We start from the raw sequence: 13508 nt of genomic DNA, 5'->3' as shown, positions 1-13508 counted from the left end.
AAATAAATCAAAATTTAACTACATGAGGGTCATTCGGGGTACTCAAACTCAGGTGCACAAAAGGGTATCCTGTCCACAAGTATCAAACTAAGAGGGCTTGATACACCAGCCGAAGTACGCAGAAGTGAGAAAGAAAAATAATGTTATTTGATGAAGCAATTCCAAAAATCCCAGAATGGAATGAATATATCGTTTTAAGGTTCCGAGTGAGACAAACAGAATTACATCATGCAGCAAAATGAACAATGCAAATACAGCGAAATGAATTCCGCTGTAGTCTTGATATTAAAAGCCATCAAATAAACATATCTATAAAGATATCCCAGATTAATATTAAGTAATTTATAATCTTTTTAATTAGCATATCCTATTTTACATAACTTATCCTTAACCATGCATTTGACATAGGTCATCATGGTCATTGTGTTTGCGTGAATATGTCCTTTACTAAGCAAAAGCAACTCCATATGTTATACCTCCGCAGTATAACCTATTTTGCGTCTATTTTATTTAAAACACAATTAGTCATGAAAAAATATTTGAAATGATTATAATAGTTTGAATATCATGATAACGAAGATAGATAAAATCAGAGACATATACTACATGTACCAAAAAAAATATATATAAAAAAAAAAATAACAAAAAATGTTCATAAATAGCTTCAATAAAGAGCCTTTATGCCAAATTTTTGATAATTGTGTCTGACATACATTTTTGATTACATATATTATTATATTTTAGATTAGTTGCGAAGCCCACGATAGAAATTTGCCTAGATCAAATTGATTGATTGATTGGTTGGTGTTTAACGCCACTTTCATCACTATTGTGCTATTTCGTGGCGGGTTCAATCTCACAAACTCAGTGTTGACATGCTAGTGAGCTAGTGAAACAATAGTTCGACCATTCGGCCACCAAGCGCCCCCTCCCCCCCCCCCCCCCCCCCCCCACCCTAGTTCAAAGACGATGGAACTTAAAGACTTAATAAGAGAATATTCAATGTATGCATTCACCCTACACAGAGGGTATCGAGACATAAGGTATGATATAAATATGCAATAAAGATGAATCTCGTTATTTAAAAGATAAAATAAACTTGTACATTGTATTTGAATAACTTTTATCACAACAAGATAAGTATTTTTTTTTTATAATGTGAATGAAAGCAGAAAGAATGTGTATTTGCTCAACAGCAAAGTATTCTGCTAAATATTCCTTAGTTTGTAGAATATGTAGATTATTAATAAATCTAGTTTTCTTGTACTAAAGAATTTTGAAAGGCTAATTATAGACTATTTTTATATTACCGACTTTTGACTCCGAATTATATAATTTGTCGACTGGTTACCTTGGACATCATGGTACTCGGTCAAGAAAGAGCAACCAAAATAAGTAAAATCAAACATATAATCGGTGTAATTTGAGGGGAAAGTTTACTGTTTTCCGATGATTTTGTAGTGAAAAAAATATTAACCAGGTAATTTTCCCCCAAAATTGTACCGATTGAAAGCTTGGTTTTACTTCTTTAGCTTGCTCTTTCCTGACTTGGTACCATGATGTTCAAGGTAACCAGTCGACAAATTATATAATCCGGAGTCAAAAGTCGGTAATATGAAAATAGTCTATTGAAATAGCATTATATTATTTTTTTTATCAGCCTGATTAAACTACAGATCCTGTGACCAAGCTTTGTTTACAAGGATTTGAAAATCTAAACTACTTTCTGTTCTGAAGACCTTTCTGGATCCTCTGGTTTTGTCGGATTAATACACACATTCAAATATTTGAAGGCTGAAATGTCATTGGCTGATGTAATAATTACAAAAACTACGAAAGTAAAACAGAGTGATGACAGATCCCTGTAAGCAAATCTTAAATACAGGATCTGTTACGTATTTTAATCAAATTGTTTTTATATGCAGGAATAAAGACAAGAAATTTAGCAACATCAAATTCGTCAGCGACTTCAAGCTTCAGTGTAGGAAATCGACCCATGCTGAGAGTAGTGAAAATTGGTAGGCTATTACGTTATTATTGTATAGTTATTCAATCAATGAAAGAACCAAATTGAATTTAAATTTCGGGGGTTCGTGGTATCTTTTTAACGAACCAACGCTTATCCATTGTATCTACTTAATGTTGAATTACAGTTTGATCTGATTTAAATTCTGAATTAGCCTGATGGAAACATCTCATGCAGTCTTAGTGCGTCAAGCTGTTATTAGAATGTTACTTCTAGAAAAGGGAAATAATAAATGGGCAATCAGAAATCATAATTCGAAGACAAATAAACAACACCATTGCCAACATAAAAAAAGAAGAGACACAAAATATTACACAGAAAACTAAAGATTCAGCTACACGGAACCCACAATAACCGGAAAAAGATCATGTGCTCCGGACGGGTAGTGAGTTCTGGCTTCATTCATCCTGCAACCATAAAATTAATGAGCAGCAAGAATAATACTTTTCAATTCCTATGCATTATTCAATTTACCATTGGTGAATATATCATGACTTATTTGAAGTTTGCAAAATGTTGAAGCCAAACCATGTCAATTTGAAATGGTGAAATATGTTTTCGTGATTACTGCGGCTGGAAAACAACATAGATTGTATATATATCCTGCAATCAGTCAACTATTGTACAAATAACAGGTACACAAATAAATTTTTGCTTTATTTGTACATGTACAAATAAAGTCTCCTGTTACTCTGCTTCAATATTGAGCAAACGGTATTGAGAATATTCTGTTTGTATGACAGTTTAGTTTGTTGTCCTCTTCGCGGCCTGTGCTTAATTTGTCGACTTCTTTGAAAAATCAGAGACAACTACTTGGATTTAAACAACTAAAAAGCTCGTACAAATAAATTTAATATTTTCCGAAAATGTATGTATATTGAATATATATTAAGGTCAAGTGTTTTTGTCTGGAAGTTCCCTCGGGATGATTGATTAATTGTTGTTTGCTGAAACATCTGTTATCATATATTCTATGAATAAATTAGACAAGAAAAACTAATTAATTTAAGCCGGTTCTATGATATTGGTTGACCGGGATAACAGGCGGATACTTCGGATGGTCTCTGGTAAGATGGTATGATAGGAAGGGCCAGAAATGTTGCCAAACAACGAATCACCATGTAATATTTAAAGGGCTTGTGCAAGCATATTTGTCTTGAGGATTACACTGTCGTGGAGTTGTATAAAGTATTGTTGGATTTGAAAACCTAAGCAGGGAGTCTTGAAAATTTTTTTGTGGATGAAAGTGTTCTGTGTTATGCAAGCGTTCATTTTCCCATCTGGTGGCATTAGATTGTTCAAGTTCATCTTGACTGGTACCAATTTGTGATCTGCATAACATTTTTGAAGTCGCCCTGAATTTGCTTTAAATATTTGCCACTAGACATAAGCAGATTCTAATATTCATGTTTATAGATCTAATATAAAAATAAGATGATGTGGTTTGATTGCCAATGAGACAACTAGACACCAGATACCAAATCATGTAGATTTAAGCAACTATAGCCATAACGTCACCGTACGGGCTTCAACAATGAGCAAAAACAATACCGTATAGTATGCTATAAAAGAATTCGACACGACAAAAATGTAAAACAATTCAAACGAGAAAACCAATGACCAGATTAATGTATAAAACAATAAACGAAAGCAAATATGATAGACAGCAACCAACGACTACGGCCAAATTAAAGGCTCCTAAAATGGTACAGGCACGCATACAAATTATTTCGGGGTTAAACATATGTCCGAGTAATCAACCCTCACCTTAACCTGGGACAGTGGCGTAACAGCAAAACATAAAAATTAATGACTTTTTGTATCAACCATGTCTACTGTAATGTGAAAAAGTACTTTTGGGCAGATCTTTAGCATGTTTTGCTAATTCAAATTTTTACAGCATTTCGAAATGTTTAGCTGTACTTTTGTTTTGTCACTTCCTCATCCGTGCAGACCAGACTGTCTAGGCATTATTTGATGTTGTCTCGCACCATGATTTCAACGTTTAAAATATATTTTGGTTTTCGACTCGCCCTTCCCATAATTCATTTTGAAAATACATATTAGAAGTTTTAATCGATTTATTACATATAACAAAAAATTTAAATAAATAACAAAGTCTGAGATTCTATTTACAAATAATAATATTATAATACCGCATAATATTCCTAACAAAGAGTTCATCGCAATCTCAATTCGTCATTTCAGGGACCGTCCATAACGTAACTGAATACCACCAGTTCCATTTAACAATTTGTCTTTTAAGAATTGCGCAAGAGCAGCAAGTGAAGCTGAATCTAATTTGTCGATTGTCAGCTCACGTTTTTTGTGTTGATTTGCACTGACTCCTTTATGGCTTTTGTGTTGTTTCTTATCGATAGATCGTCCCCAACGGAACTGCTGAGAACCAGTACCAGTTGATGTTTTGCTAGTGTTAAAAAAGTCCAAGACTTGTTGATTAGCCGAATCTACCTGGCGCTTCTGTCGAGAAACAGTTTGCGTCCCATGGTTGTAGTTCGAAAGCCAGTCCAAGTCTATTTGAGCATCATTCAATGTGTTTTGAAGCAATAACTTAATGAATCGCGACGATAAAGCTGTCGTTTGATCCTGATCCCTCAGAATATCTGACGGACTGCTATTATCTTCCATCTTTGTAACTGGTTTACTGTTTGCAATAGCACACAGAGAGCAGACGAATAAAACAGCAACTTGGTGACACATCCTGTAAAAAAAATTATATATTAATATATATATATATATATATATATATATATATATATATATATATATATATATATATATATATATATATATATATATATATGATTATATTATTACAAGTTTTACATGCAGAACATATATCACATATTCAGTACATGTTTTACTCGAGAATCTCAAATTCGTTTAATTAACATGTTCCTTTGCTCCAAATCATTTAAAAAAATATCAGAAAAGGGAATGTTATGTATAAGAAATATTAAATAAGGGGATGGAGCGGCTTGGTAATTTTTCGCAGATGTATTCATTTTCATCAGTTGCTAGATATGTTTAATTGTTACATGAGGCTGTGTGAATATAAAAACAAATGTATTGCATAATCATTGAAATATATGGCGAACATATATCGCGAAAATCCAACATAGACAGAAACTACTGTTAGACTTAAATATATATTATGTCTATCTTAAAACTTAGAAGATCATCTTGCTCGTATTGAAATCGAAACTGTATATATTCATGCTTTCGGATATACATGAAATTTATATTCACGTTGTTTTTTTCTGTTCTCGCGAAAGTCAGGTAAAGACGAGTCTCGGTCTTAAACTTTAAAATTGATATGTTCTTCCTTTTTGTCAATACCGCGGCATTTAGGAGTTAGTAAATAAATCGATCGCGAAAAATTGGCTGGTTTAGCATAGATATGTCTTGGTTACACCAGTTAGGCACCGACCATATATCTTTTATGGGAGTATGACTGTTGTATTCAAAATAAATGGCTTTATATTGAGTATCAGTCAATGTGTTTTGAAACAATAACTTAACGAATCGCGGCGATGAAGCACCTGAGATCACCCCCAGTTTTTGGTGGGGTTCGTGTTGCTCAGTCTTTGGTTTTCTATGTTGTTTTGTGTGCTGTTGTTTGTCTGTTTGTCTTTTTCTATCGGAAGTAGAGCTATGAAGCACAAAGTATTGTTTCAAGATGCAAATAATAGCTTAGTTCCTATTATGCTTAATTTTACAGAAACATAATTTTTATTCTAAGTTTCTTGAACAAAAATCATTTGTTACGAAGGGAGGAGAAAAAAATAATAATTCGCCTCCATTGAATTTAGGGGGAAAATAAATATGGCGTTGTCAGTTTATTTTTCGACTTATGAGTTTGAATGTCCCTTTGGTATCCTTCGCCTCTCTTTTATTCTAAGTTTCTTGAACAAAAATCATTTGTTACAGTAGGGAGGAGAAAGAAAAACAATTCGCCTCCATCGAATTTAGGGGGGAAATAAATTTGACATTGAGTTTGAATAAAAATCATGTTCCTATGTGTTATTGAAAAAAAGTTGTTTTTTATAGTCGAAAAAATGTGTCCAGAGAAGAAAAAAACATGAATTTAAATTATTCAACATTTCCAAAAAAAAAAAAATGAAAAAGTGATTTTTGCTAGAATTATATAACTGATATTTAAAGAGTTCTTTTATTTTTTTCCCGGAAAATGTGTCCCTGTTTCAAATTTCTAAATTAAAGCGCATAAATATGTTGTTTATAGCTATTTATTCCTTTCGGAGACGGTTTTGATAGATTGCAAATTTTATTTTTCTGTAAAATTAAGCATAATAGGAACTAAACTATAATTTGCATCTTGAAACAATACTATGTGCTTCAAAGCTCTACATCGATAGAATTTTGATCAAGTTATTCCTTTTGATTGCGATGATTTTTTTTATAATTTAATTATTTGTTAGAAATATTCCTGGTACGAAGTAAATTAAGTTGACATTTGACTTAACATATATAAAATTATAATCACCGACCAATTTAATTTTAATAAATCCAGATCTCTATACTGAATTCTAAAAAATCTTTTTTTTTATGTTAAAAATCATCTTATATTGATATACAATGATTAGTTTTGTCTTGCTGAACTGTTAGTTTCCAATATTTCAAAATCTTTTTTCAGAACAAAATATTTTTTTATATATAAACATGAATTTTAACTAAAAATAGGAATTATTAGAAATAAAAATGATTTTTATACACCTCAACGATTAAAAGTCAATATCAAATATGGATTGATACTAGATTGATTATTAGTTTTAAATATTAACGTTTATATTTTTAAATGAAAACAAAATAAAAAAATTAAATTCATATACATACCTTATTATATTAAAAATCTAAACTTCACAAGAAGAAGAATTCGAATTAAACTATCTAACAAATTAAACAATTTAGTATTTATATTCTCCAGGGGTCCGACATTCCATGTATATCTTCATCGCTGATAAGACTGTTGGGGAAGCCTCTCAGGGGAGATAGCCTTGATAAGAAGGAAACAAAAACACCGTCCAAGGTAAATTATTACCACACGCGGTGGAGGTGACACTCCGGGTACAGGTCAAACAATCGTGATACGACGATAAAATTATTTATAGATTGACGGGGTTTTTGTATTTCATAGTTTTAAAAATATTAATATTCTAATGAAAGTATGAAAGTTTTTTCTCTTTCTTTTTTTTTTTATAAAACACAAATTATAAATTATGAGTATATCTAGCACTTTTATTTATTCATATATTTTTTAACGGAATGCAGACTAGTTTATCCAAATATCTTAATATGTATTTTTGTGACAAATACTAATGATTTCGTTTATATTATGGTATTTATTGATATTAACACATTGCCTCAAAAAAATTTAATGTGAAAGTTAAAGTAGCTAGTTATTTTGTTTTAACTTTTCGAGTGATCATCAATATTATTGACGCGAAAAGACAGAAATTGCTGAAATCGATTTAATATAGTAATTTTCTTGATCCCTCGAAACAACTGCTGTCACAAATTACATGTTGAGATTGTGTTTATCTTTTTGTTTGATAATTTATTTTTTTATAGCAGCTTTTAAGACTTTTCGGGTGACCCAGACGGGTATCGAACCTACTGTCGACCTCCACGCACACGAGACAAGCAAGCTACCAAGAGACCACCGAAGTGGTTGTTGAACAGCAATCATTATGACACTATCACAAGATTCTAAAAAAGATACATTAAAGAATGTACTGTCAATCAATTGTTGTGTTATATAGCAAGTAAACGAGTATGTTGACCCCATTTTTGTTTGTTATTTTTCTTTGAGAGAATTTCATTAGAGCTTTTTCAACATTATCTCATTCATACTTTATTTCTTGTCACATGACAGTGATTTCTCCGTGTATGATCCTCATAAGATAAAAGATGGCCTTTCAATCTGCAGAAAAAGAAAAAACTACATAACCTTTTTTATAGTTTTTGAATATAACATTTTCTATCCTCCTGACAAATACTACTTTCGGTAGATCGAGTGGCAAATATTTCATGCATGTTCAGGACGCTACTTTCGTGGACATGGCACATGACGATTTTAATTGTTACATTATTTTCGATATTTTGTAAGTAGGCATGCAGAGGTTACCAAGGGGCAATCATTAAACATAAATAACAGAAAAACAGACAAAACCATGACCGAAAAGTCAAAAGACAGTCCACAGAACACTAAACAAAAACATCAGTAAAGACTAAGCAACATCAACCCTACAAAGAAACCGTAGTGACATAAGGTGCCCCGGAAGAGTAGTCAGATTCTGATCCGCTAATAGCACCCATTTTTGATTTATTTCGATAAGTTAACTAATAAGATTGTATTTTTATATATATTTTAACTGGAATTTTTTTTTTAAATGTTTAAAATATTATTTCAGTGTTCCAAATAAATGAATATATATAATTGACAGACCGTGAAATAGTGAGCTCAAAATAAAATTAAACTGTGACATATTTGAAGGTCTTTGAATGATCACGATTCACGAGTTGATTTTTTTGTCAATCACGATTCACAGAAAATAAATTTCCATGATCACGGATCACGAAAGTATAAAAAAAAAAAAATCTGTAGAAAAACGGATCACGATAGCGAAAATGCGCCGATCACGAAGAACGAAAATAACCCATCAGGCCCCTCGTAACTAGTTGATTGATTGAGGTTTGCTGTACGCCGCTTCTGCGTAAAAAGCTATATCCCGGCGAGGACTACAGAACTAACGACGTACCATCCCACATCCACACAGACACTCACGTGCCAGATTTACAATAATACAATATACCCTAGACTTCTGATGTAAGTGTGTTTGTGCTAGCTACTTTGAAGTTGAATATGGTATGAAAATTCTAAAATCAAATATCATATTGCATGTTATAAACTAGTGCCTGGGAATTTAAAATAATGCAAAACATAGTTTTATAAACACATTGATGTTCATAAATAACGCATCCATATATAAGCCAATTGTAATTTTGGTTAAAGTGTATCATTGGGCTATACTTTTTCACGTTGTGCTTTGTGGCGCAACGAATGTCTGTTTTCAATTGGTATTAAAAGTTTTAAGAGAAACTTGCCAACTAATCCTTAAAATCACGAAAAATTGGACAAAATATCCTCTCCCTTTTCTAAGAAGAACCCTAAAATTTCTTAGTTCCGTTCCCGACTTGTGCACATTCATCTTTTTTCTTAACTCCAATTTATTAGTACATGGAAAGACCCAGGTAAATGGCGGTACCACATCCCTTGAAAATTGCTTTATTCTTTATCGCTTTTCTTTCTTTTATAAACATTTTATGTGTTCATCTACTTATAAGTTTAATCATCATAAATATAGGTAATTTGATAAAAAAAATTTTTTTATAGAAAATGAAAAAAAAAAAATATTTATTACTTAATGTTTTATTAACAGGATCATATTAAACAAGCTGGAAAAGTCCTAACTAGTAAAATGCGAGAAAAGCATATTACTTAGAATTTTCATGACACGTTTGAGGGTCAGGATGGGGTCCTTCATTTCTTTATCCTTTAAACTTTTAGACCCTTTTTCTCTATTCTTATTTATTTTTATCCTTATTCTCTATTCTTTGTTAAATTTGACCCTTATTCTCTATTCTTTATTTATTTTTATCCGTATTCTCTATTCTTTGTTAAATTTGACCCTTTTTCTCTATTCTTTATTTATTTTTATCCTTATTCTCTATTCTTTGTTAAATTTGACCCTTATTCTCTATTCTTTATAAACATATATCATCACCCTTTCATCTCTACACATCATTTTTAAGCCTATTTTTCTCTATTCTGTTCTCTATTTTGCTCTTTATTCTCTTCTCTGTAAACCCCATCAAGACCAACAAGTCTTCCTCGTTCCCACTTTTCTACTATCCAATCGTCTGTCTTCAAATGTGGAAATACTAAACCACAAATCAATTAAAGGATCGATGAAATGTTACGGAATCGAACACTTTAATGCCGCTTACAATCCTTCCGAATAACTCTTTTTGTTCCGGAAAATCGAAACAAATAGATAGTATCCGCATCTGTTATCGAATATAAGAGCATAATTGAATTCTTTAGTTAATAAGGGTCAAATTGAAGTGTCATACATTGACAGTTTTGTAGATACTCTCCACCTAATAATAGATAAATTGCCGCCAAAACATATCTTTAAGTCTATATCTGTATTATGTTTTAAATCACATCCAGATACTACATATATGCATATATTTTCTATATAGGTCAACAACCAAAAGATACGTGCAGATTTTAGTACGCACGACAAATGTTTGAGGGGCTGGATTGGAGGTCCTTCATTTCTTTCAGATTCTTTAAATTTTCAGACCATTTTCAGACCATTTTCTTCTATTCTTTATATATTAAATCCCTATTTTCTCTGCTCTTGATTTCCCCCTATTTTTCTCTATTCTTTTTTTGTTGTTAGTTATTCTGCCGATTATTCTCAATTCTAAAAACCCTATCCAGGACCCTTAAAATTATGTTTCTGCAATCAATTTAAAAAAAAAAATTGCGAGAAAAAAATACTCTTAAGTCATGAACATTACAGTATAGGTCACGATTAGTTTTTGTCGTAAGATTTTTTGTAAAAAGAGTCCCGACATAGCCTTTAATCTGTTATTGCTCTAAACATTATTAGATTTCCACCAAGTTGATGAATACTAAGATGAAAGAGTCTGAATTAGATATACCGGTAAACTTTTTTTAACCACTTTTATAAAACTAAAATCTACATGTTATTTAGCGCTAAACAATGCTTCTTTTTCATTATTTGAAGCGGCCCATTTGAAGAAGAAGAAATGCTCAATATATATGCCAAAAAATTATTAAAACTCAGTTTTCATAACTTTAAAGGATTTCTAAAATGGCGTTCCCACGCCTTAAAAACAATATGATACAATTTTCGAACCTTAAAGTACATTCACAAGGACCTTCGATGGATTTGCCTATTATTTTCAAGACCTTTTTGGTAAGAAGCTAACGTATTCAGTATATATACATTTGCATCGACATTGTTGGGGTTGACGTTTACGCATCAAATTTATGAATTGATCATTTTCTCTCAATATTAAGTGTAGCATCTACTTATTTCACCTCATGTCTGAAATAAATATTTAAAAAGGTTGAAAGTATTTAGAAAAAAAACGATTCTTCCCTACAAAGGACGTATAATCTGTGTCTAAGTTAAGTTGCAGAAAAGCACTTCTAGGACGCACCAAATTTCTAGTGTTATTTTCTTTATCTAGCACTACTGCAGGTAGATACCGTCCTAAAATTCTCCGTTGATAATTTTTTTAAGGAAACTCAAGTTCGAACTCCCACAGGCAAAATTTGACCTTAGGTGAATTTAGCTATTCTATTTAGGCCCAAACTGATCATATATACATGTAGCTCCCATGCAACGCTTCTACGTATTAACATATGCCTTGCTTTCCTATGTGTAGGCTTGAGCGTTTCTGGTGGAGGTAAATCCATAAAAGTGCTTCTCGTTTCTAGTTTTTTATATAGATTCTGTTTGAATGGTTTAACACTAGTCATTTTTGGGGCCCTTTATAGCTTGCTGTTCGGTGTGACTTAAGGCTCCGTGTTGAAGGCCGTACTTTGACCTATAATGGTTTACTTTTACAAATTGCACTCATACCACATCTTCTTATATCTAATTAGGATGCATGAAATTATTAAAGTGTTATTTCCATTTGCAGGTTTATTAATTGTGTCGTTTCGACGTTTCTAGCTTTATTGTACATGTAATACAATTTTACTAAAAATCATTATTTCAATGTAAGTTGGAAAATTCCACAGAAGAATACAGACATAATAATTCTGGCACTAATGCCGGCTGTATCAGACCGAGTAGTTTCCAAACACGAATTTTAATTACCGTCTATGCTTCTATTACACATCAATTGTTATTCTTTCAACTTATTCGTCAAAACGTCATTTAATTATCTTATTAAAGGCCACATTTCAAGGTTAAAAATAATAAATGATCATAAATGACCATTGTTGTTTTGGTCAATTAGATCAGTCAATAACTGTCCTTCAAAGTAAATTCCGCATATAGTTACTGACCTTTAACAGATGTTAAGGTTAAATCCAGACTGATCTATAATAGTTTGAGATTTGAGCAATATTTGAAAATTCTTGGGTGCAAATGAGGACTAGTATATAGTGCGTACACGTGATCAACGAGGCCTCATGTTGTAACGTAACTAAATCACGTGATCAAAAAGGTCTCGTATTGTACCGTAACTACATCCGATGTACCGGTCCTTACAAGGTCCTTACAAGAATCCTACACATCTGTGCTTCGTGCTGATCTGGTGAATCAAGCCCATACCAACTGATTTTTTTATGTTTCTGTTGCAACACTGTCCAAATTTAGAGGTGGGTTGAGCCTGTGCTTACAAACATGTTTAACTCTGCTTTATGTGCCGGTGCTAGGGACCGTCTTAAACTTGCAGTGAGGTGAGAGTTTTTTTTTGCTCCGTGTTTATGTCTCACTGTGACTTTGAGATGAAGAACAGCAATAAAAGCACTGTTTCTTTGCTTTTTGTATGTTTTTTTGTTGTGCATTTACTAATTTTGTGTCACGGATGGATACCCCATATCTTTCGTTTTTCTACTGTTCAAAGTAAGGAGATTGTAATTCATTGGTTGTCGTTGGTTTGCCACAATTGTTTTTGGTTTTTTAGTTTTTAGCAGAAATCAGTCCTTTGCTTTTTCTCTTTTTCTCTTTTGAACTTCTTGTGATATCGGGACTTGTTATAGCTTACCATGAGGGTCTGGATAAGAGGTCATTTATTTCTTTATTCTTTAACTTCTTAGAAGATTTTTCTCTATTCTTTATATAATTTGCCAATTATTTATTATATTTTAGAACCTCATTATTCATTATCATTTTTACCTATGTTTCTTTATTCTTTAATTTTTAAGCCATTTATTCTGTATTTTTACCCATGACTTTCTATCCTGTAAACCCCATCCAGACCATCTTTTATATAGTACGGGTTTTGCTCATTCTCGAAAGTTATCGACAGTTACTTACATCCTCGTCCCCCTGGCTCCAGTGAATATTTGTCTCATTGGCGATCATACATGCACATCTCTTTATTTTTATATTCAACCTGTTTCACATGAATCTGTAAAAATGATTGTTTGACGTTTTGCACTATGAACACATACTTATAAACAAATAGATAATTGACATGCAGATTGTCAATTAAGTCTATACACTGTCTTGTGTATTATTTGGAGATTTCAATTTCATGTTCTCTTACGAAAAAAGCAGAAGTACATCGAACATCTTACAAAAAGCTGTCCCTCCGAACAGGAATTAATTTTTAATGTGTCATTAAACAATCGACAAAACAATAAATGACGATATAGCCTCGCCAC

This window comes from Mytilus californianus, unplaced genomic scaffold (assembly GCF_021869535.1).
Source record: "Mytilus californianus isolate M0D057914Y unplaced genomic scaffold, xbMytCali1.0.p SCAF_11, whole genome shotgun sequence".
Lineage (NCBI taxonomy): Eukaryota > Metazoa > Mollusca > Bivalvia > Mytilida > Mytilidae > Mytilus > Mytilus californianus.
Note: the sequence above shows the minus strand (reverse complement) of the source record.